Source organism: Ranitomeya imitator, chromosome 9 (assembly GCF_032444005.1).
Source record: "Ranitomeya imitator isolate aRanImi1 chromosome 9, aRanImi1.pri, whole genome shotgun sequence".
NCBI lineage: Eukaryota > Metazoa > Chordata > Amphibia > Anura > Dendrobatidae > Ranitomeya > Ranitomeya imitator.
Genome location: NC_091290.1, coordinates 34,301,388 through 34,316,871, shown reverse-complemented (window position 1 = coordinate 34,316,871; position 15,484 = coordinate 34,301,388). Strand labels below are relative to the sequence as shown.

General features: G+C 42.7%; 1 protein-coding gene across 1 annotated transcript in view; it reads right to left on the bottom strand.

Annotated features, from left to right (window-relative positions):
• LOC138649539 (serine/threonine-protein kinase D3-like) overlaps positions 1–1,311 on the bottom strand; it is a 97,773-nt gene extending 96,462 nt beyond the window's left edge. Inside the window, exon 1 of the mRNA XM_069740024.1 lies at positions 1,215–1,311. The gene's annotated coding sequence lies outside the window, so the exon portion shown is untranslated. The remainder of the gene's footprint in view (positions 1–1,214) is intronic.
• Positions 1,312–15,484: the final 14,173 nt, after the last annotated feature.

Here is a 15,484-nt window from a genome sequence, read left to right as displayed (position 1 = left end):
GTAGTGGGAAAGGGCCGGAAGGGCCGAGGCCAGTAAAAAGGGGCACGGTTATGGGGTCTAGCACAAAACCATTTAAAGATGTTGGCCCCATGTACTTCTATCGCAGCCCTTTTGTGGCTATGTGCAAAAGGGAGGAGGGGGTCACACCAGCGTATATTCTTTCATCCGAGAGAATCGGACTGAATTTGCCAATCACACTCTGATCAGCATTTGATCCGATTTTCTCGGATGAGATGAAGAAGGAAAAACAATTTCTCCATCTTCTTCATTCTGTCAGTCCCTGATGTCATCCAAAGGCCGTCCAACTTTTTTCCATGCATTCTTTCACTTGCATCTGAATATCGGATGCAAATTGTGCATGTTGCGATTTTTATTCCTCGGATAGGCTCGGTCCGAGGGAAAAAAAAAAATCAGATATATGCAGAGCCCCATAGAAAACATTGGTCAGAGTGCGATCCGATGTTAGGAAATTATGGTCGCCTGCACGAGCCCTTATAATTATATATCACTTGCTTTATCCTTGGTACTCTTAAGGCTGGAGGCTACACGGCCGTCTTTGGTCACGAAACATGTCGCATGGTCAAAAGGCGCTTCATGGCGCTGCTACAGTGACTGTGACACATTGCGACCTGCAAGTTGCAAAAAAAAAACACAAAACCGATTTTGACATTTTGCTTCTTGCTCGTTGAGGTCGCGCGGCGGTACAATGCATTCACTTGCACTTTGCTACAGACTAGCAGGAGCATAGAGCAATCTATGGTCCCAAACTAATAATATAAAGATAGAGCTACATCTCAAACACAGAGTAATGGAAAAAATGTTTGAAGGCCTCAAATGATGAAATGTTGCAATGATTAAACAAGAAAGAATCATGAAAAATCAGGAAAAAAAGTCTCTATGTTGTATCTGTACTTCCAAGTCTAAAGGCAGCGAACATAAGAATAGGCATGGAAGACGGATAAAAAAATCAAATATATCAAAGCAAAGATAAATACGGGGTTAAATAAAAGAAGAAAGAAAACGAAAAGGCGATGACAAATAATTGAGGGCAAGCGAAAACATAATCAACGCGAAACCGCAACATGAAAGGGACTGGAAGTGCAGAAGGCAAAGGCGAAAAAAGTCCTAAAGTAAAAGAGAGAGAAAAAAAAAGAAGAAAGGATACAAATGTAATAATATAAAGCAAAAAAGTAACGCTAAGAAAGTTTCCTTACCATGGCTCAGAACTTCTTGTGCTGCCAGTGACAGCTCTCTGGGCTGCTTCCTCCCTGAACATCTCAAGTGTTCTTATTTTCTGTGTACAACTTCTTCAGAGACAGGAAATTCGTGAGCTGCTCTGTCCTGTTCGCCCCTCCCCTCCCTGCTTGGAAGTTCCTTCACTTCATACAGGAGATGAGGCTGTGACATGAAGGATGAGGCATCTGTGCGCCTGGTGCACGAATAAAAGCCTTGTGTGGCCAATTAGGAAATGGAAAAACTGGGCAGATAAGTCGCCGCCACAAAAAAACGTCTCACCAATGTTTGCATCACGTCGCAAAAGAATACCAAGCACTTCATTTGCAGTTTTACGTTTCCTAGAGTTTCCTTGACTGTAAAATATCAGGGAAAAAAAGTTTTTTGTTCTTGCATCTACAACAAAGTTAGATGAACAGCGACGCTATGAGACTTGCAATGTCTCCGAGAGCTATTTACAATTGTGTGTCTCGTCTTCCTTTTTCTCATTGTTTGTTGATGTGTGTTTTGCTTTATTATGTGTCTTTTTCTGTAGTTTTGTATTGTCTTTATATGTGTATATACTGTATATTTTATGTATGTATAATATTAATTTTAGTTCTATAGCGCCAACATATTCCACAGCACTTTACAATTAAGCAGGAACATGGACATTCAATAAAGACATTAAATAGTAACACATAGTTCACCAGTTACAGGAGCGAGGGTCCTGCTCTTTAAGGAAATAGGGGGACACAATAGATGTTATATACGGTCTGCTATCATTATAATTAATAAAGGTTTTCATACTAAGATGCATGATCCGGCCATTGGCCATGATCTGTCTAAGTGCAGTTACATTGTGCTATTGGGTCCATGGGGGATGTGGAGACAGATGAACAGGGAAGAGTTAGATTAGTAAAGTGAGGTTATAGGCCTATCTAAAGAGATGTGTTTTTAAAGAACGCTTAAAAAGTGGGGACTATGTATTAATCAGAGCATTCTAGAAAACTGGTGCAGCACAAGAGAAGTCTTGGAGATGGAGGTGCGACGTTCGGATTATGGAGGATGTTGGCCTTAGATCAGCTGCAGAATGGAAGGCATGGGTATGGTGATAGAGTTAAGGGAGGGGTGGTGCAGAACTGTGGAGAGCTTTGTGGGTGAGAGAGATGAGTTTATATTGTATTCTGTAGTGGTTGGGTAACCAGTGTAATGACTGGCACAGAGTGGAGGCATCGGTGAAGCGGCTGGACCAAAATCTGACCCTAGCTGCCACATTCGGGATATATTGGCGAGGAGAGAGTTTGGTTAAAGGGAGACGGATCAGTACAGAGTTGCAGTAGACCAGAAAAGAACGAAAAAGAGTTACAGTAAGAATTTTTGCAGTTTCAAAGGTGAGAAAAGGTCTGATTTTTTAGATGTTTTTAAGGTTCAGGTAACATGAGTGAGTGAATGGATATAAGGGTGTTCTCCGAGTATTTTGGGCATGCTTGTAGATTATGTTTTTGTCTCCGCAGCTGCATGATTTGAGGCTGTTAGACAACCTGAACACATGCAGGGATTGCCTGTTTGTTAAGTAATCCCCACATGTATTCAGGCTGTCTAGCAGTCACAAATCATGCAGCTACAGGGACACAAACATAATCTACAAGCACGCCCAAGATACTCGAAGAACACCCAAGCATTCTCGGAAAACTCGAGTAACGAGCACACTCGCTCGTCACTAGCTGGTACCTTTTACTGAAGTTCTGCAAATAGTTCCAAAAGCGTCCATAAAATTCACACACAAGGTTTTGGTCAGATCTGCACGGTTGCTGATCTCTGAGGCAAAAGCACTCTTCTGCTAGTTATATAAAGACAGAGCAGACTCACAGTTTTGCACAGACTCTGGAAGTCTCTGTGCTTTAGGGACTGATACCCTGCCTTGTGCAGCTTGGACTTGCAGAGAGCATGCTGCTTTTCTCTGTATCTAGGACCTCCGTGAAGCTACCTCTTCCTCCAAAAACTACAACTTGTTTCGCACCTCCTCCCCTCTGAGGGATCCTGCACATTCCCCTGGCTTGGCAAAAGTGCACAGTCCCTCAGTAAGGGATGGGGTAACAATGTGTGGATGCAATTATAACAGCAGAGAACTTGTAGCCAAAGGTTGAACAACCCCTTTAATGTGGTTTTCCTATTGAAGTCCTAGAGTAATCCTGTAAAATATCGAAAAAATAATCACAGCCAATAGTTTTTTAACTACGGTTTTTAAAATGTACATCATGCCCTGAAAACAGGACAGTATTCAATCTTAGTGAGTGTATAAATGGAATTTCATGATTGCTCCTTCACCACAGTGTAACATGTGTCTGCGTGGTGGTGGGGGACTTACTGTAGGTTACCAAAGGACTAAAAATTCAGTAGTGCGTAAAAATACCCTCTTCAGAAACCGCTTTAGACTCAACTCAGCGTTCATCCATCTTTTTGTCGGGACAGGTATTAAAGAGGTTGTCCACTACTTTTTCATTGATGGATTATCCATAGGATGGGACATCAATGTCTGAATGTTCGGGGTCCGACAACCAGCACCCCTGCCGATCAAGTGCTATCGGTGTCGGCGGCGGTAGTGAAGGTCGTGTATACACTTTCCAGCTTTTGCATGCATTTGGGAAACTGGTAATAAAAATGGGAAAGTACAACACTTTCATTTGTATTTCTCCTCCTGTTAGGATGTTCTGCGTTTGGTGACTTAAAAGAAACCAATAATGAACTGTCATTACTTGTGCTAAGCTTTCACAATGTGTCATTAAAGAGATTTTCTCCAAATTACAGGTGATGCAATATCATTAGGATGTGCCATGGCTTGCTAATCTGAAGAAATGTCGTTTGCACACCTTGGAACCCACAGAATGCAACCACTTACATTTTTCTGTGTATCTGTTTATCCTATGTGCAATGAATTAATACACAGCCCCATTCACGGCTCATGTACGGGTCCATTATACGGTACTGATAACCGTCAGAGAGACTTTACTACAGTGCAGACCAACAGTTTGGACACCCCTTCTCATTTAAAGATTTTTCTGTATTTTCATGACTATGAAAATTGTAAATTCACACTGAAGGCATCAAAACTATGAATTAACACATGTGGAATTATATACTTAACAAAAAAAGTGTGAAACAACTGAAATTATGTCTTATATTATAGGTTCTTCAAAGTAGCCACCTTTTGCTTTGATGACTGCTTTGCACAATCTTTGCTGTGTCCAGCATTTCTGCCCCACTGTGTCCAGTATTTCTGCCCCACTGTGTCCAGCATTTCTGCCCCACTGTGTCCAGCATTTCTGCCCCTGTGTGTCCAGCATTCTGCCCCCTGGGCCCCCTTGGATGCCGCTCTCAGAAAAAAAAAAACACGACTTCTTACCTGGCCATGCTCCAGCGCCGGGCGAAGATCCCCCCTGGCTCCACACAGACGCACTCGCCGGGCCCGGCGGCTGACAATGACGTCAGACGCCGGCGAGTGCGCACTGCTGCCGGGGCCCTATTCAGCTGCCAGCCTCAGACTGGCTGGCGGCTGTTAACTATTGACGTGCGGGCGCAGGCCCGCACGTCAATAGTGTGCCGCCCGCAGCGCCTGCAGGGGGGGCCCGGTGAGCAGATGAGACGGGGCCCGATGCGGGCCCCCTCTGCTCACCGGGCCCCATACGCCAGTCACGGCTGTCATGCCCTGATGGCGGCCCTGACCGGGAATGGTCTTCCAACAATCTTTAAGGAGTTCCCAGAGATGCTTAGCACTTGTTGGCCCTTTTGCCTTCACTCTGCGGTCCAGATCACCCCAAACCATCTCGATTGTGTTCAGGTCTGGTGGCTGTGGAGGCCAGGTCATCTGGCGTAGCACCCCATCACTCTCCTTGGTCAAAAAGCCCTTACACAAGCTGGAGGTGTGTTTGGGGTCATTGTCCTGTTGAAAAATATTTGATGGTCCAACTAAACGCAAACCGGATTGAATAGATTGCCGCTGCAAGATGCTGTGGTAGCCATGCTGGTTCAGTATGCCTTCAATTTTGATTAAATCCCCAACAGTGTCACCAGCAAAGCACCCCCACACCTCCTCCTCCATGCTTCACGGTGGGAACCAGGCATGTAGAGTCCATCCGTTCACCTTTTCAGCGTCACACGAAGACATGGTGGTTGGAACCAAATATCTCAAATTTGGACTCATCAGACCAAAGCACAGATTTTCTCTGGTCTAATGTCCATTCCTTGTGTTCTTTAGCCCAAACAAGTCTCTTCTGCTTGTTGTCTGTCCTTACCAGTGGTTTCCTAGCAGCTATTTTACCATGAAGGCCTGCTGCACAAAGTCCCCTCTTAACAGTTGTTGTAGAGATGTCTCTGCTGCTAGAACTCTGTGTTGCATTGACCTGGTTTCTAATCTGAGCTGCTGTTAACCTGCGATTTCTGAAGCTGGTGACTCAGATAAACTTATCCTCAGAAGCAGAGGTGACTCTTGGTCTTCCTATCCTGGGGCGGTCCTCATGTGAGCCAGTTTCTTTGTAGCGCTTGATGGTTTTTGCCACTGCACTTGGGGACACTTTCAAAGTTTTCCCAATTTTTCAGACTGACTGACCTTAATTTCTTAAAGTAATGATGGGTGGCCACTCGTTTTTATTTACTTAGCTGCTTTTTTCTTGCCATAATACAAATTCTAACAGTCTATTCACTATGAACTATAAGGCAAGAAATCCCACTTATTAAACCTGACAGGGCACACATGTGAAGTGAAAACCATTTCTGGTGAATACCTCTTGAAGCTCATCAAGAGAATGCCAAGAGTGTGCAAAGCAGTCAGCGAAGCAAAAGGTGGCTACTTTGAAGAACCTAGAATATAAGACATATTTTCAGTTGTTTCACACTTTTTTGTTAAGTATAAAATTCCACATGTGTTAATTCACAGTTTTGATGCCTTCAGTGTGAATGTACAATTTTTATAGTCATGAAAATAAAGAAAAATCTTTAAATGAGAAGGTGTGTCCAAACTTTTGGTTTGTACTGTATATACCTCTGGGTCAATCCTGGCATGCTCCATAGTAAGAAAAATCTTACTATCTCCAGGGTGGAATATCTTATAGAGGCACCTTAGAACCACACACAGGCACCATGTAAAGCCATACAGGCTGGCATATGCTGTTCTGCCATATGAAAGAGGCCTAAAGCTGACTCAGTGCGTTAATTTTTTTGCACTCTGTCTCCATCTATTTTGAGGTCTACTGACACATAACGAGATGAATTTCAAGATTTGGGTCCGTCCCGAATGGGTTCACCTTGACGTGTTGGGATGGCTTTTACACTCTTTTGATCAAAACAAGTCCAGTATGTTATTTACATGTATAACAGTTTTTACTTAGTCACTTACTATAGGGCAGTGGTCCTCAACCTTTCTGATCTTAAGAGCCACATTCAGTTCAGTGAGAAGGTCGCGAGCCACATACAGCTCCGAGAGTGGGTTGCGAACCACATCCAGCTCCTGCCCTCCTCACAGTAATGCAACCAAAGCCCTCATTATGGGAATAATGAATATAACCAAAGCATTTTTAACAGAAATCACCCCGAAGTAGTATACCAAGATCCAGGGGTTCACACAATACCCGTGATCAGCACCCTCCCATCAAGCACTCCCAGCACGATGTCACATCCAGCTTCAAGCATCTCCTCTGACCGATAGGATCATCCTGTCTGCAGCACACCGTATCTAAATGTTCTCTAAACCCCCAAGACCAGTATTTGTGCATCCAGGTCTGCTCTTCTGTGCAGGGATACTCACAAAGTTCACCATTTTGAGATGTACTCTTCATACCTGTTTGCTAGACCTGGAGCTAATGCACCAAGCTGGCAGATAGTCGCAAGCCACAATTGATGGGATCGTGAGCCAAATATGACTCCCGAGCTACAGGTTGGGGTCCCTTGCTATAGGGTATATGTTCATTTTGCTTTTATCCTAGGTTCTGTCTGTTAAATGGCCACAGTGTGAACGTGCACCAACACATTTCACTTACATCAACATGTGTTCTGACTCATTTAATAGGTTTTACTTTAGTTTTTTTTACTTTGTAAAATGTAGGCCACGGCTCCCCATTTTCGGGTGGCTCATTTCATCTATACAGCTTTCCATGGGGAGGTATCTGAACAGTCGGGTCTGGGTCCTGCTTTGACCCCATCTAATTTGAGGTCTACTGACACATTGTTACATGAACTGCAAGAGTTAGGGCTCGTCCCGATTGGGTACACCTTGTCGTGGGGTGGGATGGCTTTTACGCTAAGTCACCTATGTTATTTATATGTACTATTACTATTTAATTTATTTATGTATCTATTTGCTTACTATAGGGTATTTGCTCATTTTGTTTTTATGCTAGGTTCTAGGTTTGTTCATTGTCTGAAGTCTTTGGTTGTTAAAGGGGCGGCTGGTGTTGGGCCCCATGTAAGGTTTAGCATAGCCTCCTCCACTATTGCTCTTTGCAATATTGATTTCTTCAATGAACGAACGTGCCGGGATAAGGTGCTATCTGAGCACACTCGGGTACTAACAGAGAGTCTTCGGCGTGCTTGAATAATATGTTCAAGTGCCCACGGCTGCATGTCTCCCGGGTGTTAGACAGCCACAACCCATGCGGGGATTTCCTGTTTGTTAGGCCATCCCTGCATGTGTTGCGGCTGTCTAACAGCTTCAAAACATGGAGCCGCGGGGACTCAAACATATTTTTCAAGCACGCTGAAGACACTCGGTTAGCACACGGGCATGCTCCGATAACACCTTATCCAGGCATTTTGGTTCACCACTAGTAGATAGTCCTTTAGGCGTCTTCAAATACCAGTGCCCAAGTCCAATTGGGCTCTATAGACAAAACTAGACCTTGGGAATAAAAGTTTGAAATCCAACTTTTTGCACAGCTTACCTTTGTCTTTGCCTAAACATATGCTATATTTAGAGGCGGGTTATAGATTAGGTCAATAAGAATCCAGTATAACGGCACAACAGGAAGCCGTACCTAGACCAGGGGCATCAAGATGGCACAATGAAAATGCAATATTTCAATGTCATCTCTAGAATAATATGATTTCAAAACAAGTCACAAATATAGCTGACATTGAGTCACGTCATCGCTTGTGTTGTTTCAAGCGCCAGGATTTTCAACCCTGGGTAATAGTAACTCAAATTATAAATATATAATAGTCATGTTTGCTGTGTGTGAGATGGTGAAAGTGTGCTCGGAATTATGGCGGTCATATTATTCCACTACGAGGGTCCTAAGGGAAAATATGAAATATATAAGAATTATGTCCTTTCATATAATTAGCCAACCTCTTCTCACCTGGCCAGGAGGTTAGGTAAGGTGCTTGGATAAGAGCCTTTTATAATATCTTATCCAGAGACACCCAGGAGATACATCCAGGATTGAAGATCTGTCCAAGTTCTAGCGGTTCACCTCTGCAGGTACTATCACCCGTCCAATAAGTAAGAAGTTTTCTTTATCCTTTTTGCTTTTCTTCTCTGTTCCTTGTTGTTATCTTTCTGGGCATTTTTGTAAGCACTGTACCTTTAGTATGTAAAATCTAAAATGTAATAAGTTTTCTCCATACTGTCCAAAACGTACCCACCACCTCAAAGAGGGAAAGTATAGCCTTGTGTATATGTATCATGACGAGGGGCAGTAACTGTGGGAGAGGTACTTGTCTGTTACACCTCATCATGTCACATGAAGATAGAGTTCCTGGCTGGGTGGGTGGACTTGTGCGTTGGGGGTGCTACATCCTTGCAGGCCACATGATGCCGATGACTTTGGTTGGCCAGGACCAGTTGTTGAACAGTTCAATAAGGGAGACCACCACGCAAAAATAAACCGTCTTTTACCTAACAGCAACTTGGTGGGAACTAGGTACAATAGATAGAGGGTTCAATACTTCATGAACGTTTCCTTTCACACACGGAACCTGTTCAACATCTTCAAATACTGTACATTCTTCCTGTACTTCTTGGAATAACTTGGTTCTATCTCAGTCAGTCCTCTATCTTCACGATTACCCAGCACAGTACTACTCTAAGTGAGAGGCCTATTCTCAACCTGTGTCCTGTTCCCTCTTAAAGGAATTATTACCTGTACTTAGCTTCTCCATTTCTGACACCTTGGAATTCCTACTTGTGGCACTCTCTTTGTCTCATGCTCTCTGTCCCACCCTGGCCCATTACCTCTCTGAGTTATAAACCCGGGCCCATACTGCTAGGCATCCTATCCCAGGACTCGTCTCCGGTTAACCATTCTGTCCTTGTGTTAGTCTTTCTTCCTCTTTACTCAGGATCACACTAACCACTGTTTTGGTCTCCTCTCACTTTGGGGCACCCATATTATGCGGCATTGCTTACTGTCCAGACCTTAGATCTGTTTCTGGCGCACACTGGACCCTATCTGAGGTCTTGACAAGAAACTGTCTGTCCCTTCACTTTTGCACCTCTCCCTCTGGGCTAGCTTCAAACATTAACCCTAACTCTCCCTACTGTCAGGCAGAACACAACAGTATTACCAATACCGCACGTCGCAATACACATTACAACAATACACGTGTCCTCGAGGGGCCTAACAAAAGAGTCGGTGGTGTCAGCAAGGAGTGTGGTGTTGATACGTGACTTGGCTGTAGGGTACACTTAGCTCATTTTTAGCCTGTTGCGATAGGTGAGTGGACGAATTAGTGCGACAAGCGGAGTCCCTACAGTCGCATCCAAGTCACGTGTGCAGCAAATGGGCGGTTGACAGTGGGGAACTCTTGAAACTATTTTTCTTTCACTGCATTGATGTCATCTATCACACTTGTAATTAATGTGACGGCATTGTTTCCTATTGTAGCGTATGGTGCATTTTCATCTATAAAATTAGGGTTTCAAAAACTGAAAAAGGTGAACAGATGGTGAAGGCTTATCAAAGATAAGAAAAAGAAAGAACAATTTGTACAAACTGATTGAACAGGATTTAATATGGTTAAAAAGGAATTATTAACATCAAGTGACAATAGGTATTAATCATTAATAAAAATACATTTTAAATACTGGAGACCAGGAACAAATATGTTAGCCAATGCCTGCTGGGTTGGCTAGAATTTAACCATTTGGTAAAACATTATTTCTGGCCACTGATACGTTAACCTATGATATTACTGACATCCCTGTTTAGTATTTCAAAAGCATTAATCAAAATATCTAATATATGAACAAAGCAAAAATATTATGTTATTTTTTCTGGACAATTAATTATTTTCCCTCTTCTAACAAAAGGGGCATAAACACAAAAGAGTTTTGTGAACTCAGATAAGTGCGTTTCTAGGTGTTTGAACGCGCATATTCATTTTATTTATATATGTTTAACCCCTTAAAGATACCGCCAATCTTCATTTTTGTGTTTTTCGTTTTTTCCTCAGCTTCTTCCAAGATCGATGACTTTATTTTTGCGTCTTAACGAGGACTTTGTACTTTTTTCACAATATAATTTGTAGTCTTGAATGACAAAATTAGCTTTTACCATATAATTCACTAAAAAAAAAACCAGAAACATTTCTAATTGGACTTGAAATAATAGAAAAAACCCAATTCTGTTCTCTTTTTCTTTAGTTTTCATTTTTACGACGTTATGATCCGGGAATGTGAATTTCCAGGTCAGTACAATTAAGTGAAGTGTAAAGGAAATGATACATGGCTTTCTCAATATTTTAAATATGTAGAAGTGGATATCACAAAATTAGAATATCATAAAAAAGTTAGTTTATTTCAGTTCTTCAATACAAAAAGTGAAACTCATTTATTATATGGATTCATTAGACAGAGTGATCTATTTCATGTGTTTATTTCTGTTAATGTTGATAATTATGGCTTACAGCCAATGAAAACCCAAAAGTCATTATCTCAGTAAATTTGAATAATTAACAAAAAACACCTGCAATGGCTTCCTAAGCGTTTATAAAGGTTTGTTAATCTGTTTCAGTAGCTCCACAATCATGGGGAAGACTGCTGACTTGACTCATAGCCGTTACTACATTGCGGTTTGAGTTGGCTTTATCACCCCCTAAGCCAGTTTTCACGGTGTACTTGACATTTGCCACTTTTTTTTCACATATTCTGCTGCTTGTGATACCTAGTGGAAAGGGAGAGGTCACTCATAATCCAAGAAATGTATTATAATTTATGCCAGAGATCAGGGTAAATCACAGCACAAATCACCTCCAGCACAAGAGACCCTCCTAACTTATTAAGTGCGTGCACCTCTCTTTATAAATTAAGTGCATCGTGCGGCAGTAGGCTTTTCATTCTTGTTATTACTCCTCTTTTAATTAAATCTCCCACTGAGTTTTGTATTTCATCATGTGAACACTTTGCTGGGTATCCATATTCGGGGCCTGCCCTTATTCACATTGACATTACTTTGACACATACACTGTGTGCAGAATTATTAGGCAAGTTGTATTTTGATCACATGATACTTTTATACATGTTGTCCTACTCCAAGCTGTTCAGGCTTGAGAGCCAACTACCAATTAAGTGAATCAGGTGATGTGCATCTCTGTAATGAGGAGAGGTGTTGTCTTATGACATCAACACCCTATATAAGGTGTGCTTGATTATTAGGCAACTTCCTTTCCTTTGGCAAAATGGGTCAGAAGAGAGATTTGACTGGCTCTGAAAAATCAAAAATTGTGAGAGGGATGCAGCAGTCTTGAAATTGCCAAACTTTTGAAGCGTGATCACCGAACAATCAAGCGTTTCATGGCAAATAGCCAACAGGGTCGCAAGAAGCGTGTTGGGCAAAAAAGGCGCAAAATAACTGCCCATGAATTGAGGAAAATCAAGCGTGAAGCTGCCAAGATGCCATTTGCCACCGGTGTTGCCATATTTCAGAGCTGCAACGTTACTTGAGTAACAAAAAGCACAAGGTGTGCCATGCTCAGGGACATGGCCAAGGTAAGGAAGGCTGAAAAACGACCACCTTTGAACAAGAAGCATAAGATAAAACGTCAAGACTGGGCCAAGAAATATCTTAAGACTGACTTTTCAAAGGTTTTATGGACTGATGAAATGCGAGTGACTCTTGATGGGCCAGATGGATGGGCCAGAGGCTGGATCAGTAAAGGGCAGGGAGCTCCACTCCGACTCAGACGCCAGCAAGGTGGAGGTGGGGTACTGGTATGGGCTGGTGTCATCAAAGATGAACTTGTGGAACCTTTTCGGGTTGAGGATGGAGTGAAGCTCAATTCCCAGACCTACTGCCAGTTTCTGGAAGACAACTTCTTCAAGCAGTGGTATAGGAAGAATTCAGTATTGTTCAAGAAAAACATGATTTTCATGCAGGACAATTCTCCATCACATGCCTCCATCTACTCCACAGCGTGGCTGGCCAGTAAAGGTCTCAAAGAAGACAAAATAATGACATGGCCCCCTTGTTCACCTGATCTGAACCCCATAGAGAACCTGAGGTCCCTCATAAAATGTGAGATCTACAGGGAGGGAAAACAGTCCACCTCTCGGAGCAGTGTCTGGAGGCTGTGGTGGCTGCTGCACCAATGTTGGTCTTAAACAGATCAAGCAACTGACAGAATCTATGGATGGAGTCTGCTGAGTGTCATCATAAAGAAAGGTGCCTATATTGGTCACTAATTTTGGGGGGGGTTTGTTTTTGCATGTCAGAAATGTTTATTTCTAAATGTTGTGCAGCGATATTGGTTTACCTGGTGAAAATAAACAAGTGAGATGGGAATATATTTGGTTTTTATTAAGTTGCCTAATAATTCTGCACAGTAATAGTTACCTGCACAAACAGATATCCTCCTAAGATAGCCAAATCTAAAAAAAAAACCACTCCAACTTCCAAAAATATTAAGCTTGGATATTTATGAGTCCTTTGGGTTGATTGAGAACATAGTTGTTGATCAATAATAAAAATAATCCTCTAAAATACAACTTGCCTAATAATTCTGCACACAGTGTAATATGGCTTTAATACTAGTGGTTGGGACCATCCTGATTTGGGTGCACCTTGACGCTGCTAGAATGTCTTTTAGGCCAAGTTCACACGATCCTTTTTTTCATGCGGAATTGCCGCGATTTTCCCGCTGCGGGTCCGCAGCTGTTTTCCATGCAGGGTACATTACATTGTACCCTATGGAAAACAGGAACTGCTGTGCCCACAATGCGGAAAATAAAAAAAAAAAGCCGCGCTGAATAGCTGCGGGAAAAAAGAAGTACCATATCACTTCTTTTTTTCGGCGCCGCAGCGGTTCTGCACCCATTGACCTCCATTGTGAGGTCAAACCCGCAGTAAAACCCGCAGATGAAAAAAATATCTGCGGGTTTTACTGCGGTTTGTGGTGCAGAACCGCTGCAGCAGGAAGTGCGGGGAAGCGGGCGGAAGTGCGTGGGCGGAGTGTGGCTGCCCCCCCGTGCTCCGATCCCGCCCCCCCGTGCTCCAATCCCACCGCCCTGTGCTCCGATGCCCCACCCCAGTGCTCCGATGCCCCACCCCCATGCCCTAATCTCCCCCCCTTATACTTACCCGGCGTCCCGGTGTCCGTCCGGCCGTCTTCTCCCTGGGCGCCGCCATCTTGCAAAATGGCGGGCGCATGCCCAGTGCGCCCACCGAATCTGCCGGCCGGCAGATTCGTTCCAAAGTGCATTTTGATCACTGAGATATAATCTATCTCAGTGATCAAAATAAAAAAAAATAGTAAATGACACCCCCCCCCTTTGTCACCCCCATAGGTAGGGACAATAAAAAAAATTAAGAATTTTTTTTTTTTCCACTAAGGTTAGAATAGGGTTAGGGGTAGGGTTAGGGTTAGGGGTAGGGTTAGGGGTAGGGTTAGGGGTAGGGTTAGGGGTAGGGGTAGGGTTAGGGTTAGGGGTAGGGTTAGGGGTAGGGTTAGAGTATTTTCAGCCATTTTAACCCTAAAAAACTTCCTAGAAAACACACAGACTCTGCATAGAAAACTGCATAAAAAAAAGGATCAAAAAAAGGATTAAAAAACGCATCAAAAAAGGACAAAAAAAGGACCAAAAAAAGGACCTGCGTTTTCTGCCAAGAGCTGCAGTTTTTTAAAAAACAGTCCTGAAAAAAAAAGGATGGAAATCAGGAACGTGTGAACATACCCTTATGCTTTTTTTAAATAAAAAATGGTGTTTACCAAGTCCCCGCTGTTATTTATATACACCATTGCTTTTACTTATTTACTTGCAGCAGGGTATATGTTCATTTTGCTTCTGTTTTAGGTTTTGCATTTTAGCAGTTCTATATAATGGAGACAACCATACAAGCTCTTTGGAAAACTGAGGCGAGAGGTCTGATGGCAGTAATGTCACCTTTGTTCTAAATCCTTATGTCCAGTTAAACCACTTGCATAATTTTTTTTCCTGATCAGACAAGTCTCATAGTGCACATTCCTCCCTTGCCTAATCATCCGCTGGGTACTACCCATCCCCCTCTCAGGGCTCCCTGAAAGGGAAAAGGGTTTTTTCATATTATAAAGTGATGGTGAATTTCAAGAATTTACACTTTATAATTGGCAGAGGTCCAACCTCTGATGCTGGGGATGAAGGGAACGTAACGCTGATTTAATGCCATGGCCTTTTCACTACGTTTATCCAACGTTCAGAAGTATTGCTGCACAATGAAAGAAGATGCAACGGCCGGACCTCCCACTGATCACAAATGATCCTAATGATATTGCATCACATTATAAGATAGGAAGACCGCCTTTTCTCACGGTTCGGCCATGTTCTCATGCGCAGTATTTGCACCTCTGAAAACGGCAGAAGACGGCGATCAGTGAGTATTACTATCACCATTAGGCCACGGTCACACTAGCAGTATTTGGTCAGTATTTTACATCAGTATTTGTAAGCCAAAACCAGGAGTGGATGATAAATGCAGAAGTGGTGCATATGTTTCTATTATACTTTTCCTCTGATTGTTCCACTTCTGGTTTTGGCTTACAAATACTGAGGTAAAACACTGACCAAATAATGAACGTGTGAACGTGGCCTGAATAAAAGTTCCTTCACGCTTTACACTCTGTAGAGATGCATTTGTTTTCTTCGTCTTTGAATTCTAATTCATTAAGAATTTCCCCAAAAATTCAGATTGTAATGAATCCGATCTTTTTGGGATTCAATTTGCACGAATCCAACTGAGTTTTACTAAATTATGATGGCTGGGAAGGGGTTAAGAAAAACTAAGGCTAGGGCGATTTAGGCTGCAAA